Below are 19,538 nucleotides of genomic sequence, written 5' to 3' on the forward strand. Positions count from 1 at the left end.
AAAAATTTGCATCTAAAGTCACAATGGAAAATTTTCCATTTATTAACTAACTCATGGTATAGAATACTGATTCAAATGTTGTTTTTAAAAAGAATTCTAATACGAACTTCGTTTCATTGTAAGTTTTAAAAAAAAACGAACTACTTTTCTAGCGCGCAGTTTTCACATATCCTCATTAGGCTATACACTTGACAACAATCTAGATTACAATAAATATAGGCCAGACATTTATCTAGATTTAATTGTATTAAACAATTTGAACAAAATTTATATTTATAATCCATTAAGAAAATAATTTATCTTTTAACAGCTTAGGGGTGCAGATTTATTTGTTATGTAAGCAGTAGTATCACGCCAAAAAGTGAATCTGATGCGAACAGCATAAGTAGTAGGCCTACTAATCCTGATCTTAATATTGACTCATCCAGATCTAGCTCTAGTAGATCTAGATTCTATTTTTAGATTTCTAGATCTAGTCTAGATTAGGCTATAGATTTAGCTCTGGATCTTTATGAGTCTACTTAGTGTATATCTAAACCTAGTCTAGATCTAACTTAATATTTAGATCTAGTTTAGATCAAGAGTCTAGATCCAGATCTAAACTAGATCTAGATTCTAGAACTAGTCTATAAATCTAGTTCTAGCCTAGATTCCTATTCTAGTTCTATCTAGATCAAGAACTAGTCTAGAGATCTAGTTTAGATGTAGATCTAGATCTAGACTATATCATATCTAGAACTAGTCAAGAAATCTAGATCTTGTCTAGATCTATATTCTATATATATTCTATATTCTAGATCTAGTCTAGACCTATTAAGTAAATAATTAAATAGTCTAGATCTTGAGCGATTAAGACCAGGATTAGTTATTTAGTAGGCCTACTAGTGGGTAATAGTGTATTAGCCTATGCTGTTCGCATGGGAAACCTGTTAAGTTGTGCAGGCTAATTTTTTATTTATTTCTTACTACGTCTACTCCAATATATTAATCGAAATTGTTGGGAAAAAGTATGTATCTTGGAGCAGTGGCGTCATAGAGGATGGGGGGGGGGGGGGAGCTAGGATGCGGGCCGCACCGGTCGACACCATTTTGGTGATGGCAACCAAGTTGGAAAAATTATATCTTGGCAAAAACAGACAAATGAAAAAAGATAATAATAAAATCTCTAGATATATGCCCAAATGTGCCTTGACACATCTAGATGGTAGTTTAAGTGTAAATGATACAGCACAACGTTATACCATTTAAAGTATAACAAAAGAAACCTGTTCATATGATGTTAAGTCTGTTTATAATTTTTATTAAATATTATTGTCAAATTTGCAATAACATTTGAATAAATGTAATAAACATTAAGATTTTACATTTGAGTAAAAATCAATAAAAGTATGTAATCAGCTCACTGTATTGGTTCAACAACAAAATAATTAATAGTGTTCATTGGAACATATTTCAAGAAAGTTGATGGGGAGGTGTGAAACCCTGAACTACCACATTAGGTATTCCAGAAGAGTTAGAAAAGTCAAAGACGACATGTTGCACTGTTTGCTTTTATGTGAAACATAACGCCAATTTTTTTTTTATTTCTTTAAACGATCAAAACAAGAATATGGCTTGAATATATTTCTCGTCCATTGGTGAATTTGATGGGGGCCGCCTTTGAGTTTGTGTGATAACACAAACTCTCTTTGTAATCTTGTTTTTTTTTTTGTTTTTTTTTTTTTGAAAGTATAAAACACGTCATCAAGGAAAATGTCTTTTTTTCTTTTTACATTTGTAACTTATGTACTGTGTATTTATGTAGGTTTTTCACTTTGGGGTCCGTGGGCAGTATGAAAATGTTTGCGCACTTCTGAGCTGCTGAGTTTAATATTCTAAGCTCTTCCGTTTGTAGCACAAAATACATTTAAATATGGAAGTAACACAAGAGTTTCACTCAATGAGTTAAAACTATTAAAAATCGAATGTGCAGCTTACTGTCAGTAATGGAGGAGATTGGATACGAAGAAATTAAGATATTGTTAAAATAATAACCTATTATATAATATAATCATCATTTTATAATTATAACTTTTTATTGAGATTAGATCTAGTTGGCAAAAAAAGAAGCTCTTCTTTTATGTCCTTGACATTGATTAGTTTAGTATGAAAATCTCCAATTGGTAAATTATTCATTTGTAAAGCTTTATAATTATTTATATTTTTTACTTTTTTTAAAATTATTGTTGAATCAAATAAAAAGAGCAGATTACTTTAAGCAGCAATCTCCCACTGTGAGGTCCAATACTCATGTTAAGTAAAATAAATTGTCTTTTTACAAAGCTTATATTAAATCACTATGTCTGTCTTGTCTTGTTGAAAGTTTGTACACGCTATTTCTCCGACACCCAATCTCGGATCAAGCTGAAATTTTGCACAGTTATTTCTTTTATCTGACAACACAAAAATTAATTTTAAAAATAACCAATTAGTTAATTAACTATTGGTAATAATATGGTAATAAATGACTACGTTTGGTATTTAAAACAAAGGAAAGAAATAGTATTTGACTACAGTGGTGTTATAAGCTGAATTAGTCACCTCTATGTATAGTCGTCTGAGGCTTATTACAAATTTTGTTACATGACTGATGCAAAAAAATTGATACACTTGATATAGCTTTTTTTTTTTAAAGAATTTTTTAGTACTTTTTAAAAATATTTGCTTGTTATTACTACGTTTTTCGCTTTGAATAAACAAAAAAAAAATTGGGGGCTATATGTTTAGTTGACCACTTGGCTTTAGAGCCCACTATTCGGACCGGAAGCGACCATTGCGTGTGCTACGAAGTAATGTTGTATGTCCCATATTCCATTTCTGTCCATAGTTTTGTAGGGCTGTGCTCCAGTGTCCGCGGGCATGAAAACAAACCAAAAATGTTGGAAAAACCCAGAGTTTGTTGTCCTTCCCTGCACACCCCTCCTCCCGCACTTCTTCAATCTTCAGCTTTCTCACTCTTCTATTGTCTGCGCCTATTGACAATTGACTTAAACGGGATTTAGGTCCCAACTAAAAGGGAAAGATAACCAGCTAAACCTGGAGTTATGTGCCCACTTGATAAAACAATTTGTGACCCCCCCCACCCCTGTTCCCCCCTTCATTCTCCTTCTCTCCACCACCCTATCCCCAAACTTTTTTTTTGTGCATTTTTTTTTTGTACAGTAAGCCAGATTTTGACCGCACAGTGAAGATACCTTAAATGACTTACATTTGCCTGACCTGAAGGTTGATGCTACCAACTCAGCTGAAACGGGTCGTTGAGATAGATCTACCGATAGATGTTGGATTAACCCATTAAGGGTATAAAACATTAATGGACGTCTATTAGTATCACCTTTTGAGAACCACTAAATGCTTTCTTTCAACTTTGATCTAATTTATCAAGATCTGCAATGCACTCACACTATTTCGTCTATTTGAACGACAGAAAGCCAGAGCCTAGGTTTAGCCCGGCGTTACCTAATGTGTAGCCAAGTGTATACAATTATATTTTGTATAGCTTTGGAAATGGCTTTTGTTTTCAATTGGAGATTTCCGCGATAAACTAACCAATGTCAAAGTCGCCGTACTTCCAATTGAATAAACTCTGCACACGGAAGAACTTAGAACATTAGATGAAGTTAGGGTTAAAAAGTGAACACACAAAATCAGAGAAAAAAAATATTGGGTATCTTGGTGTCCTCTATTGTTCTGTCCTGATCTTGGTGTCCTCTATTGTTCTGTCAAGATCTTGGTGTCCTCTGTGAAGATCTTGGTGTCCTCTGGTGTTCTGTGAAGATCTTGGTGTCCTCTATTGTTCTGTCAAGATCATGGTGTCCTCTGGTGTTCTGTGAAGATCTTGGTGTCCTCTATTGTTCTGTCATGATCTTGGTGTCCTCTGGTGTTCTGTGAAGATCTTGGTGGCCTCTATTGTTCTGTCAAGATCTTGGTGTCCTCTGGTGTTCTGTCAAGATCTTGGTGTCCTCTATTGTTCTGTCATGATCTTGGTGTCCTCTTAGGTTCTGTCATGATCTTGGTGTCCTCTGGTGTTCTGTCATGATCTTGGTGTCCTCTATTGTTCTGTCCTGGTCTTGGTGTCCTCTATTGTTCTGTCAAGATCTTGGTGTCCTCTGTTGTTCTGTGAAGATCTTGGTGTCCTCTGGTGTTCTGTGAAGATCTTGGTGTCCTCTATTGTTCTGTCATGATCTTGGTGGCCTCTGGTGTTCTGTGAAGATCTTGGTGTCCTCTATTGTTCTGTACTGATCTTGGTGTCCTCTATTGTTCTGTCCTGATCTTGGTGTCCTCTATTGTTCTGTCCTGATCTTGGTGTCCTCTATTGTTCTGTACTGATCTTGGTGTCCTCTATTGTTCTGTCCTGATCTTGGTGTCCTCTATTGTTCTGTCAAGATCTTGGTGTCCTCTATTGTTCTGTGAAGATCTTGGTGTCCTCTGGTGTTCTGTGAAGATCTTGGTGTCCTCTATTGTTCTGTCATGATCTTGGTGGCCTCTGGTGTTCTGTGAAGATCTTGGTGTCCTCTATTGTTCTGTACTGATCTTGGTGTCCTCTATTGTTCTGTCCTGATCTTGGTGTCCTCTATTGTTCTGTCCTGATCTTGGTGTCCTCTATTGTTCTGTACTGATCTTGGTGTCCTCTATTGTTCTGTCCTGATCTTGGTGTCCTCTATTGTTCTGTCATGATCTTGGTGTCCTCTATTGTTCTGTCCTGATCTTGGTGTCCTCTATTGTTCTGTCAAGATCTTGGTGTCCTCTGGTGTTCTGTGAAGATCTTGGTGTCCTCTATTGTTCTGTCATGATCTTGGTGGCCTCTGGTGTTCTGTGAAGATCTTGGTGTCCTCTATTGTTCTGTACTGATCTTGGTGGCCTCTATTGTTCTGTCATGATCTTGGTGGCCTCTGGTGTTCTGTGAAGATCTTGGTGGCCTCTATTGTTCTGTACTGATCTTGGTGGCCTCTATTGTTCTGTGAAGATCTTGGTGTCCTCTATTGTTCTGTCATGATCTTGGTGGCCTCTGGTGTTCTGTGAAGATCTTGGTGTCCTCTGGTGTTCTGTGAAGATCTTGGTGGCCTCTATTGTTCTGTCATGATCTTGGTGGCCTCTGGTGTTCTGTGAAGATCTTGGTGGCCTATGTTGTTCTGTACTGATCTTGGTGTCCTCTGGTGTTCTGTGAAGATCTTGGTGGCCTCTATTGTTCTGTCATGATCTTGGTGGCCTCTGGTGTTCTGTGAAGATCTTGGTGGCCTCTATTCTGTACTGATCTTGGTGTCCTCTGGTGTTCTGTGAAGATCTTGGTGTCCTCTGGTGTTCTGTGAAGATCTTGGTGGCCTCTATTGTTCTGTCATGATCTTGGTGTCCTCTGGTGTTCTGTCAAGATCTTGGTGGCCTCTATTGTTCTGTGAAAATCTTGGTGTCCTCTGGTGTTCTGTGAAGATCTTGGTGGCCTCTATTGTTCTGTCATGATTTTGGTGTCCTCTGGTGTTCTGTCAAGATCTTGGTGGCCTCTATTGTTCTGTGAAGATCTTGGTGTCCTCTGGTGTTCTGTGAAGATCTTGGTGGCCTCTATTGTTCTGTAATGATCTTGGTGGCCTCTGGTGTTCTGTGAAGATCTTGGTGGCCTCTATTGTTCTGTACTGATCTTGGTGGCCTCTATTGTTCTGTCAAGATCTTGGTGTCCTCTGGTGTTCTGTGAAGATCTTGGTGTCCTCTGGTGTTCTGTGAAGATCTTGGTGGCCTCTATTGTTCTGTACTGATCTTGGTGGCCTCTATTGCTCTGTCAAGATCTTGGTGTCCTCTGGTGTTCTGTGAAGATCTTGGTGTCATCTATTGTTCTGTCATGATCTTGGTGGCCTCTATTGTTCTGTCAAGATCTTGGTGTCCTCTGGTGTTCTGTGAAGATCTTGGTGTCCTCTGGTGTTCTGTGAAGATCTTGGTGTCCTCTGGTGTTCTGTGAAGATCTTGGTGTCCTCTGGTGTTCTGTGAAGATCTTGGTGTCCTCTATTGTTCTGTGAAGATCTTGGTGGCCTCTGGTGTTCTGTGAAGATCTTGGTGTCCTCTGGTGTTCTGTGAAGATCTTGGTGTCCTCTGGTGTTCTGTGAAGATCTTGGTGGCCTCTATTTTTCTGTCATGATCTTGGTGGCCTCTGGTGCTCTGTGAAGATCTTGGTGTCCTCTGGTGTTCTGTGAAGATCTTGGTGTCCTCTGGTGTTCTGTGAAGATCTTGGTGTCCTCTGGTGTTCTGTGAAGATCTTGGTGTCCTCTGGTGTTCTGTGAAGATCTTGGTGTCCTCTGGTGTTCTGTGAAGATCTTGGTGTCCTCTATTGTTCTGTCATGATCTTGGTGTCCTCTTGGGTTCTGTCATGATCTTGGTGTCCTCTGGTGTTCTGTCATGATCTTGGTGTCCTCTGGTGTTCTGTGAAGATCTTGGTGTCCTCTATTGTTCTGTCATGATCTTGGTGTCCTCTTGGGTTCTGTCATGATCTTGGTGTCCTCTGGTGTTCTGTCATGATCTTGGTGTCCTCTGGTGTTCTGTGAAGATCTTGGTTTCCTCTGGTGTTCTGTCATGATCTTGGTGTCCTCTATTGTTCTGTCATGATCTTGGTGTCCTCTGGTGTTCTGTGAAGATCTTGGTGGCCTCTATTGTTCTGTCATGATTTTGGTGTCCTCTATTGTTCTGTCATGATTTTGGTGTCCTCTGGTGTTCTGTCAAGATCTTGGTGTCCTCTATTGTTCTGTGAAGATCTTGGTGTCCTCTGGTGTTCTGTGAAGATCTTGGTGTCCTCTGGTGTTCTGTGAAGATCTTGGTGTCCTCTATTGTTCTGTGAAGATCTTGGTGGCCTCTGGTGTTCTGTGAAGATCTTGGTGTCCTCTGGTGTTCTGTGAAGATCTTGGTGTCCTCTGGTGTTCTGTGAAGATCTTGGTGGCCTCTATTTTTCTGTCATGATCTTGGTGGCCTCTGGTGCTCTGTGAAGATCTTGGTGTCCTCTGGTGTTCTGTGAAGATCTTGGTGTCCTCTGGTGTTCTGTGAAGATCTTGGTGTCCTCTGGTGTTCTGTGAAGATCTTGGTGTCCTCTGGTGTTCTGTGAAGATCTTGGTGTCCTCTGGTGTTCTGTGAAGATCTTGGTGTCCTCTGGTGTTCTGTGAAGATCTTGGTGTCCTCTTGGGTTCTGTCATGATCTTGGTGTCCTCTGGTGTTCTGTCATGATCTTGGTGTCCTCTGGTGTTCTGTGAAGATCTTGGTGTCCTCTATTGTTCTGTCATGATCTTGGTGTCCTCTTGGGTTCTGTCATGATCTTGGTGTCCTCTGGTGTTCTGTCATGATCTTGGTGTCCTCTGGTGTTCTGTGAAGATCTTGGTGTCCTCTGGTGTTCTGTCATGATCTTGGTGTCCTCTATTGTTCTGTCATGATCTTGGTGTCCTCTGGTGTTCTGTGAAGATCTTGGTGGCCTCTATTGTTCTGTCATGATCTTGGTGTCCTCTATTGTTCTGTCATGATTTTAGTGTCTTCTGGTGTTCTGTCAAGATCTTGGTGTCCTCTATTGTTCTGTCAAGATCTTGGTGTCCTCTGGTGTTCTGTGAAGATCTTGGTGTCCTCTGGTGTTCTGTCAAGATCTTGGTGTCCTCTGGTGTTCTGTGAAGATCTTGGTGTCCTCTATTGTTCTGTCATGATCTTGGTGTCCTCTGGTGTTCTGTCAAGATCTTGGTGGCCTCTATTGTTCTGTCAAAATCCTGGTGTCCTCTGGTGTTCTGTGAAGATCTTGGTGTCCTCTATTGTTCTGTCATGATCTTGGTGTCCTCTATTGTTCTGTCATGATCTTGGTGTCCTCTGGTGTTCTGTCAAGATCTTGGTGGCCTCTATTGTTCTGTAATGATCTTCGTGTCCTCTATTGTTCTGTCATGATCTTGGTGTCCTCTATTGTTCTGTCATGATCTTGGTGTCCTCTATTGTTCTGTCATGATCTTGGTGTCCTCTATTTTTCTGTCATGATCTTGGTGTCCTCTATTGTTCTGTCATGATCTTGGTGTCCTCTATTGTTCTGTCATGATCTTGGTGTCCTCTATTGTTCTGTCATGATCTTGGTGTCCTCTATTGTTCTGTCATGATCTTGGTGTCCTCTATTGTTCTGTCATGATCTTGGTGTCCTCTATTGTTCTGTCATGATCTTGGTGTCCTCTGGTGTTCTGTGAAGATCTTGGTGTCCTCTATTGTTCTGTCATGATCTTGGTGGCCTCTGGTGTTCTTTCATGATCTTGGTGGCCTCTGGTGTTCTGTGAAGATCTTGGTGTCTTTTGGTGTTGTGTTGTGTGTTTGGTTTCCTCTAGTGTCCTCTGGTATTTTATTTAGTTCTTGGTGACCTGTGGTACTTGTCGTGTCGTGTTGTTGGATTCCTTGTTAAGTATAGTCTTCTAGCTTATAGATAAATTAAACCCCTAAGAGTCAAACAGGAGGGGTGTGGAAGATTTGCAAGGTTTGTTTACGCTCGGTCACATGTCAAAAAGTCAGGTCCGGCTGAGATGACCGGGGAGCTTAGGGGATCATTGGCATTGCTAGTGCAGTGTCTTAGCATGTACTTGTAGAGTTGGTCATTTGGGAGACAGGTTCTCATGAAACGGAGTTAAAGAAACAGATAGCCTGCCCCATTGATGTCGTGTGTACTTTCTGTTTGGTTGAGTCGATATTAGGGCGCTGACATTATTTAGGATGTGTTGTTTTCATGTAGTCTCATTATTAGACAACTCTGGTGAGTCGTCATGCTATATAAATAATGCCCTAGGTACATATTGGGCCTCGGAAATGCATAATTATTATATTATTAGCTCCAAGGTCCAAGAATCGCAACAGCTCAATACATTATTAGGTCCAAGAATCGCAACAGCTCAATACATTATTAGGTGACAATTAGGTCCAAGAATCGCAAACAGCTCAATAGATTATTAGGTCCAAGGTCCAAGAACCGAAACTTACAGCTTTCTTTATTTGTTTGTTTGTTTGTTACACGTTTTGTATGATCAGGATAATGTTGTGAAAACATATAAAATAAATTTGAAAAGGATTGGGAGGGGGGCGTGGGGGGGGGGGTTGTTGTAAAGGGCTAAACACCGCCATTGTTGTAAAGGGTTAAACACCGCCATCGTCTACATGTGTACTTCTAAAATATGATTTCCAATAAGAACATATCTGTGTGTGTCTAGGGTTGATTCCGATTACTCGGAACTAAATCGGGACGAATGTTTTCTGTGTTGCATACATTAGGATTCGGTCCAACTAAGCTGATGACCTGATGAGCCAGTCGGTCCAACTAAGCTGATGACCTGATGAGCCAGTTGGTCCAACTAAGCTGATGACCTGATGAGCCAGTCGGTCCAACTAAGCTGATGACCTGATGAGCCAGTTGGTCCAACTAAGCTGATGACCTGATGAGCCAGTCGGTCCAACTAAGCTGATGACCTGATGAGCCAGTCGGTCCAACTAAGCTGATGACCTGATGAGCCAGTTGGTCCAACTAAGCTGATGACCTGATGAGCCAGTTGGTCCAACTAAGCTGATGACCTGATGAGCCAGTCGGTCCAACTAAGCTGATGACCTGATGAGCCAGTCGGTCCAACTAAGCTGATGACCTGATGAGCCAGTTGGTCCAACTAAGCTGATGACCTGATGAGCCAGTCGGTCCAACTAACCTGATGACCTGATGAGCCAGTTGGTCCAACTAAGCTGATGACCTGATGAGCCAGTCGGTCCAACTAACCTGATGACCTGATGAGCCAGTCGGTCCAACTAAGCTGATGACCTGATGAGCCAGTTGGTCCAACTAAGCTGATGACCTGATGAGCCAGTCGGTCCAACTAAGCTGATGACCTGATGAGCCAGTTGGTCCAACTAAGCTGATGACCTGATGAGCCAGTCGGTCCAACTAAGCTGATGACCTGATGAGCCAGTTGGTCCAACTAACCTGATGACCTGATGAGCCAGTCGGTCCAACTAAGCTGATGACCTGATGAGCCAGTTGGTCCAACTAAGCTGATGACCTGATGAGCCAGTCGGTCCAACTAACCTGATGACCTGATGAGCCAGTTGGTCCAACTAAGCTGATGACCTGATGAGCCAGTCGGTCCAACTAAGCTGATGACCTGATGAGCCAGTTGGTCCAACTAAGCTGATGACCTGATGAGCCAGTCGGTCCAACTAAGCTGATGACCTGATGAGCCAGTCGGTCCAACTAAGCTGATGACCTGATGAGCCAGTTGGTCCAACTAAGCTGATGACCTGATGAGCCAGTTGGTCCAACTAAGCTGATGACCTGATGAGCCAGTCGGTCCAACTAAGCTGATGACCTGATGAGCCAGTTGGTCCAACTAAGCTGATGACCTGATGAGCCAGTCGGTCCAACTAAGCTGATGACCTGATGAGCCAGTTGGTCCAACTAAGCTGATGACCTGATGAGCCAGTCGGTCCAACTAAGCTGATGACCTGATGAGCCAGTTGGTCCAACTAAGCTGATGACCTGATGAGCCAGTCGGTCCAACTAAGCTGATGACCTGATGAGCCAGTTGGTCCAACTAAGCTGATGACCTGATGAGCCAGTTGGTCCAACTAAGCTGATGACCTGATGAGCCAGTCGGTCCAACTAAGCTGATGACCTGATGAGCCAGTTGGTCCAACTAAGCTGATGACCTGATGAGCCAGTTGGTCCAACTAAGCTGATGACCTGATGAGCCAGTCGGTCCAACTAAGCTGATGACCTGATGAGCCAGTTGGTCCAACTAAGCTGATGACCTGATGAGCCAGTCGGTCCAACTAAGCTGATGACCTGATGAGCCAGTTGGTCCAACTAAGCTGATGACCTGATGAGCCAGTCGGTCCAACTAAGCTGATGACCTGATGAGCCAGTTGGTCCAACTAAGCTGATGACCTGATGAGCCAGTCGGTCCAACTAAGCTGATGACCTGATGAGCCAGTTGGTCCAACTAAGCTGATGACCTGATGAGCCAGTCGGTCCAACTAAGCTGATGACCTGATGAGCCAGTTGGTCCAACTAAGCTGATGACCTGATGAGCCAGTCGGTCCAACTAAGCTGATGACCTGATGAGCCAGTCGGTCCAACTAAGCTGATGACCTGATGAGCCAGTCGGTCCAACTAACCTGATGACCTGATGAGCCAGTTGGTCCAACTAAGCTGATGACCTGATGAGCCAGTCGGTCCAACTAACCTGATGACCTGATGAGCCAGTTGGTCCAACTAAGCTGATGACCTGATGAGCCAGTCGGTCCAACTAAGCTGATGACCTGATGAGCCAGTTGGTCCAACTAAGCTGATGACCTGATGAGCCAGTTGGTCCAACTAACCTGATGACCTGATGAGCCAGTTGGTCCAACTAACCTGATGACCTGATGAGCCAGTTGGTCCAACTAAGCTGATGACCTGATGAGCCAGTCGGTCCAACTAACCTGATGACCTGATGAGCCAGTCGGTCCAACTAAGCTGATGACCTGATGAGCCAGTCGGTCCAACTAAGCTGATGACCTGATGAGCCAGTTGGTCCAACTAAGCTGATGACCTGATGAGCCAGTCGGTCCAACTAAGCTGATGACCTGATGAGCCAGTCGGTCCAACTAAGCTGATGACCTGATGAGCCAGTTGGTCCAACTAAGCTGATGACCTGATGAGCCAGTTGGTCCAACTAAGCTGATGACCTGATGAGCCAGTTGGTCCAACTAAGCTGATGACCTGATGAGCCAGTCGGTCCAACTAAGCTGATGACCTGATGAGCCAGTTGGTCCAACTAAGCTGATGAGCCAGTCGGTCCAACTAAGCTGATGACCTGATGAGCCAGTCGGTCCAACTAAGCTGATGACCTGATGAGCCAGTTGGTCCAACTAAGCTGATGACCTGATGAGCCAGTCGGTCCAACTAAGCTGATGACCTGATGAGCCAGTCGGTCCAACTAAGCTGATGAGCCAGTCGGTCCAACTAAGCTGATGACCTGATGAGCCAGTCGGTCCAACTAAGCTGATGACCTGATGAGCCAGTTGGTCCAACTAAGCTGATGACCTGATGAGCCAGTTGGTCCAACTAAGCTGATGACCTGATGAGCCAGTTGGTCCAACTAACCTGATGACCTGATGAGCCAGTTGGTCCAACTAACCTGATGACCTGATGAGCCAGTCGGTCCAACTAAGCTGATGAGCCAGTCGGTCCAACTAAGCTGATGACCTGATGAGCCAGTCGGTCCAACTAAGCTGATGACCTAATGAGCCAGTCGGTCCAACTAAGCTGATGACCTGATGAGCCAGTCGGTCCAACTAAGCTGATGACCTGATGAGCCAGTTGGTCCAACTAAGCTGATGACCTGATGAGCCAGTTGGTCCAACTAAGCTGATGACCTGATGAGCCAGTCGGTCCAACTAAGCTGATGACCTGATGAGCCAGTTGGTCCAACTAAGCTGATGACCTGATGAGCCAGTCGGTCCAACTAAGCTGATGACCTGATGAGCCAGTCGGTCCAACTAAGCTGATGAGCCAGTCGGTCCAACTAACCTGATGACCTGATGAGCCAGTTGGTCCAACTAAGCTGATGACCTGATGAGCCAGTCGGTCCAACTAAGCTGATGACCTGATGAGCCAGTCGGTCCAACTAAGCTGATGACCTGATGAGCCAGTTGGTCCAACTAAGCTGATGACCTGATGAGCCAGTTGGTCCAACTAAGCTGATGACCTGATGAGCCAGTCGGTCCAACTAAGCTGATGACCTGATGAGCCAGTCGGTCCAACTAAGCTGATGAGCCAGTTGGTCCAACTAAGCTGATGACCTGATGAGCCAGTCGGTCCAACTAAGCTGATGACCTGATGAGCCAGTTGGTCCAACTAAGCTGATGAGCCAGTCGGTCCAACTAAGCTGATGACCTGATGAGCCAGTCGGTCCAACTAAGCTGATGACCTGATGAGCCAGTTGGTCCAACTAAGCTGATGACCTGATGAGCCAGTCGGTCCAACTAAGCTGATGACCTGATGAGCCAGTCGGTCCAACTAAGCTGATGACCTGATGAGCCAGTCGGTCCAACTAAGCTGATGACCTGATGAGCCAGTCGGTCCAACTAAGCTGATGACCTGATGAGCCAGTTGGTCCAACTAAGCTGATGACCTGATGAGCCAGTCGGTCCAACTAAGCTGATGACCTGATGAGCCAGTCGGTCCAACTAAGCTGATGACCTGATGAGCCAGTCGGTCCAACTAAGCTGATGACCTGATGAGCCAGTCGGTCCAACTAAGCTGATGACCTGATGAGCCAGTCGGTCCAACTAAGCTGATGAGCCAGTTGGTCCAACTAAGCTGATGACCTGATGAGCCAGTCGGTCCAACTAAGCTGATGACCTGATGAGCCAGTCGGTCCAACTAAGCTGATGACCTGATGAGCCAGTCGGTCCAACTAAGCTGATGACCTGATGAGCCAGTTGGTCCAACTAAGCTGATGACCTGATGAGCCAGTCGGTCCAACTAAGCTGATGACCTGATGAGCCAGTCGGTCCAACTAAGCTGATGACCTGATGAGCCAGTCGGTCCAACTAAGCTGATGACCTGATGAGCCAGTCGGTCCAACTAAGCTGATGACCTGATGAGCCAGTCGGTCCAACTAAGCTGATGACCTGATGAGCCAGTCGGTCCAACTAAGCTGATGACCTGATGAGCCAGTCGGTCCAACTAAGCTGATGACCTGATGAGCCAGTCGGTCCAACTAAGCTGATGACCTGATGAGCCAGTCGGTCCAACTAAGCTGATGACCTGATGAGCCAGTCGGTCCAACTAAGCTGATGACCTGATGAGCCAGTTGGTCCAACTAAGCTGATGACCTGATGAGCCAGTTGGTCCAACTAAGCTGATGACCTGATGAGCCAGTTGGTCCAACTAAGCTGATGACCTGATGAGCCAGTTGGTCCAACTAAGCTGATGACCTGATGAGCCAGTTGGTCCAACTAAGCTGATGACCTGATGAGCCAGTTGGTCCAACTAAGCTGATGACCTGATGAGCCAGTTGGTCCAACTAAGCTGATGACCTGATGAGCCAGTTGGTCCAACTAAGCTGATGACCTGATGAGCCAGTCGGTCCAACTAAGCTGATGACCTGATGAGCCAGTCGGTCCAACTAAGCTGATGAGCCAGTTGGTCCAACTAAGCTGATGACCTGATGAGCCAGTCGGTCCAACTAAGCTGATGAGCCAGTCGGTCCAACTAAGCTGATGACCTGATGAGCCAGTTGGTCCAACTAAGCTGATGACCTGATGAGCCAGTTGGTCCAACTAAGCTGATGACCTGATGAGCCAGTTGGTCCAACTAAGCTGATGACCTGATGAGCCAGTTGGTCCAACTAAGCTGATGACCTGATGAGCCAGTTGGTCCAACTAAGCTGATGACCTGATGAGCCAGTTGGTCCAACTAAGCTGATGACCTGATGAGCCAGTTGGTCCAACTAAGCTGATGACCTGATGAGCCAGTTGGTCCAACTAAGCTGATGACCTGATGAGCCAGTCGGTCCAACTAAGCTGATGACCTGATGAGCCAGTTGGTCCAACTAAGCTGATGACCTGATGAGCCAGTTGGTCCAACTAAGCTGATGACCTGATGAGCCAGTTGGTCCAACTAAGCTGATGACCTGATGAGCCAGTTGGTCCAACTAAGCTGATGACCTGATGAGCCAGTCGGTCCAACTAAGCTGATGACCTGATGAGCCAGTTGGTCCAACTAAGCTGATGACCTGATGAGCCAGTTGGTCCAACTAACCTGATGACCTGATGAGCCAGTTGGTCCAACTAACCTGATGACCTGATGAGCCAGTCGGCCTGGATTCCATTGTGTGCATGTCATGTAGTCTTTCTTGTCCGTTTCAGTCTTAGTATCACACAGTCATTGGCTGTTGTCTGGTATCAATCTTACTGTCGCTAGCAGATTTGAATCTCTATCAATGGTTAGGGGAGGGGGGGGGGAGGGAGTTAACCGATTGGATGTTGTGCTGGCAAAGTGACATCTTCCTAAACCGTAGGTCACCATCAGTCAGCTAGGTCGTGAAGGTAGGTCACCATCAGTCAGCTAGGTCGTGAAGGTAGGATGTTCACGGCACGAGGTCGGCTGTGTATATTACATCTTTACCAGCACTTAGAAAGTCTCGAGAATTAACGTTCTCTATAGAGCCTCAAAGTTGACAAGTAGCTAGTTTGTTTTGTTTCACGACTTCGTGTCTTTGTCGTGTTGCTTTGATCTCCAAAGATAAGGACAATAAATTGAACCGTTGCGCTAGTTAGATTTTTTTTTTCGTTACGAAAAACTTTTGGGTCAATAGTATTTTTTTTAAGTCTTGGAGTTGTTTTTTTTCCACACTGTCTCGATTTCTCATTTGTCTTTTGTTTCTCTTTCGTTTCTGTCGGCCTCTTTCTCATGTCTTTATCCTTTACCAGTTTTTTCTGTCTGTCTATCTGTTAGTCTTTTTTATCACAGTTAATGTCTAAGTTTGTCCGACTCTTTTTTTCTATCCGTTTCTGTCTCTCTCTCTCTCTCCCTTCCCCTCTCTCTCTATTTTACTTCGCCTCTCGTTACAGCTCTTCTTTTCTCTCCCATTCACTCTGTCTCTTGCTCTCCATTTATCTCGCTCTCTTTCCTTCTCTCTCTCACTGTCTCTCTGTCTCTCTCTCTCTCTTACATAAACACTAAGTAACTAAGTAGGTACTACTTTGGATCAAGAATCCTATTTTTTCTTATAAAGCTATTATTAAGTCAATCTGTCTTGTGTCTGTCTGGTAAAATGTTTGTACACGTTAACTATCCCACATCCATTCTCAGATCAAGTTGAAACTTTGCAGAATTATTCATAGATAAGACATGAATCAATTTAAAAATTTTACCAATTAGTCAATTAATTACTGGTAATTTATTCTTTTGTTTGATACCCATTCTCGGATCAGTTGAAACATAAAAAAAAAATTATTGGTAAATAATAGTTTTGGTTGATATTGAATAAGGGAAATAACTTCTACATTTGTTAAAAGATAAAGTTGTAAGTATGGAATTCTTCCCCTTATATAAACTTTTTTTTTCAAAGGATTTTTTAAAACATATTTTGCTTTTGTCAATTAATTGTTTAAACTTAAAACAATAACAGATATTTAAAGTGTTCTACTCAAGGCGGTTTCGTGAACAGATGGAATGTAAACCCTATGCTTCCGTTAACAATATTTGACGAGAGTTTTGTGTGGCCAGCTCAATGCCCAAAGACCTTTAATTTCGGTAACAGATGCTATGAACCGATTACAAAAAGGCCCTGAGTCGCCCCTGAAATTTCAAATCCCAGATTTACATGGATTGAAGCATGATAATCTCACTTCACAATTACGTTACATTTCGTATGCTATAAGTCGTGTTATTTGTTTCAGACCATAGACATAAATAATTATAGACTGGCCGATAATAGAGTTTTATGAAACGAAAATTTGTGAGTTGCATTTCTGTGTACTTTATTTATGTCTAGGAGTTTTGTTTAATCTCTAAGACTGAAGATCATGCAATTTTTCAATTTTTCAGAATTCGGAAATCCGAATACAATAGATATACATGTTTTCAAGTTACATGAAGTTATTTCCTTTTTCCAGTCTATATTTATTTATGTCTATGTTTCAGACATTTTCATTTTTTCATTTGCACACTAACGCATACATTACAAAAATAGAGAAAACTTAAAACGCAAACACAATGTACATCTTGTTATGGAAAAAAGAGTTACAAACATAGACATATATATATAGACTGGACGATAAAGAACAAATTATTATCGGAAATATTTGGGAAAAGATAAGTTTGTAGATCCACATCACAAACCTATATATATTTGCCTATGTCTATGATTAAAAAACAAAGACAAAATATTGGGAATATGGCAGTTTTGCACTTTTCAAAACTAAAGATCAACGGTATATATTGGCTGAAATGTTAGTCCTAGAATTTATAGTTCAATCGCCGCCATTTTTTTTTCACATAGATATAGTACATAAAACATATTGCCTCCCCCCAAATAAAAATAACTTCCTACTTCCAGTCTATATTTATTTATGTCTATGGTTACAAATTAAAAAAAAAAAAACGGAACTATTGACATATAATGGAATAATTTTAAAACAGATGAGTCTTGATATAAACTATATTGATTTAAATGCAAGGTTTCTCGATCATTTTAACACCGGTGTTATATCATACCCTGTCTTCTCAATCATTTTAACACCGGTGTTATATCATACCCTGTCTTCTCGATCATTTTAACACCAGTGTTACATCATACCCTGTCTTCTCGATCATTTTAACACCAGTGTTATATCATACCCTGTCTTCTCAATCATTTTAACACCAGTGTTATATCATACCCTGTCTTCTCGATCATTTTAACACCAGTGTTATATCATACCCTGTCTTCTCAATCATTTTAACACCGGTGTTATATCATACCCTGTCTTCTCGATCATTTTAACACCAGTGTTATATCATACCCTGTCTTCTCAATCATTTTAACACCGGTGTTATATCATACCCTGTCTTCTCGATCATTTTAACACCAGTGTTATATCATACCCTGTCTTCTCAATCATTTTAACACCGGTGTTATATCATACCCTGTCTTCTCGATCATTTTAACACCAGTGTTATATCATACCCTGTCTTCTCGATCATTTTAACACCAGTGTTATATCATACCCTGTCTTCTCAATCATTTTAACACCAGTGTTATATCATACCCTGTCTTCTCAATCATTTTAACACCAGTGTTATATCATACCCTGTCTTCTCGATCATTTTAACACCGGTGTTATATCATACCCTGTCTTCTCAATCATTTTAACACCAGTGTTATATCATACCCTGTCTTCTCGATCATTTTAACACCGGTGTTATATCATACCCTGTCTTCTCAATCATTTTAACACCAGTGTTATATCATACCCTGTCTTCTCGATCATTTTAACACCGGTGTTATATCATACCCTGTCTTCTCGGTCATTTTAACACCAGTGTTATATCATACCCTGTCTTCTCAATCATTTTAACACCAGTGTTATATCATACCCTGTCTTCTCGATCATTTTAACACCGGTGTTATATCATACCCTGTCTTCTCGATCATTTTAACACCAGTGTTATATCATACCCTGTCTTCTCAATCATTTTAACACCGGTGTTATATCATACCCTGTCGTTGAGGATCTGAAGTTAGAGGTAAAAATTATATTGCTAGATATGTAACAAAGAAACTTAGTACCAAGAGTTTAAATACCTTGTTCACTAGTACCAAGAGTTTAAATACCTTGTTCACTAGTACCAAGAGTTTAAATACCTTGTTCACTAGTACCAAGAGTTTAAATACCTTGTTCACTAGTACCAAGAGTTTAAATACCTTGTTCACTAGTACCAAGAGTTTAAATACCTTGTTCACTAGTACCAAGAGTTTAAATACCTTGTTCACACACACGTACAAAAAAATGTCTGCAAAGTCAATTTGCCCCACTTACATTGAACTCATGCATTTATTATATGGCGCCAAAAGAACAGTGTAATTAAAAATAAGGGGAGAGAATATGAATCTATTCAGCAGACATGTAACAATATAACGAATGCTAAAGCAGCACTAAAAAAAAAAAGAAGATATATCCCATTTTTATTGCCTTTTCTGGGTAGCAGAGAACTTGATCCACGACAAGAAATTAAAATTGTCGCACTTGAATATATTTCATGAGGATAAAAAATCTCTAAAGCTCTTTTTTTTTCCTTTTAAATAAATCCAATAGTTAACTCCCTTGAATCCATATATTAGAAAATTCCAGTACACTGTATAACAGAATGTGAAAAAAAAGTTTAGATAAGGTTTTCAAAAGAAAAAAGAAAAAAAAAGGATCCAATAAGCCTTGAAATTCATTGAAGCCCTATATCCACCCACCCTTTTTTTTTCAGAGCCTGCTTATCTTTAGTCGGAGTTAATCATCGCTCTTTGACTGGAGCTAATTTTACCTACAGACCTGAGTTTACTCTGGCTCTGATACAAGCGAGAAGTAAGGCCAGTAAAAGATTGTGAAGGGAAACAGTAAAAAGCCTTTAAAATGTCGGTTTGACGTTATTTGGAAGTTTGTCCCAAGCAAGGGCAGACAATATCTTTCAGTGTGGCGGCTTTGAGAGAAACAACTTCGTGTATAATAAGTGTAATTTATTTTCTTTTGGTTTTCTTTTAAGTGATAGGTTTTAAGCATAGTCTAGGTGTCTCCTGTACCAAATATGAAGTGCTTAAAGTTCTTTAGTTGATCAGAGAGAGAAAGATACCGAGAGAGAGAGAGAGAAGGGGGGGGTGGAACGCAAGAACTTTTTTAGTTTTTAGCAAACCATTAGACTATTACCATTCAACTGTCATTCATTGTTTAATGCATGGTCAAGCCTAGTCCGCTCTATACTCTATAATAAGTTTGCCTTGCATAACATAGCCACGTGA

The sequence above is a fragment of the Biomphalaria glabrata genome, chromosome 6 (assembly GCF_947242115.1).
Source record: "Biomphalaria glabrata chromosome 6, xgBioGlab47.1, whole genome shotgun sequence".
Taxonomy (NCBI): domain Eukaryota; kingdom Metazoa; phylum Mollusca; class Gastropoda; family Planorbidae; genus Biomphalaria; species Biomphalaria glabrata.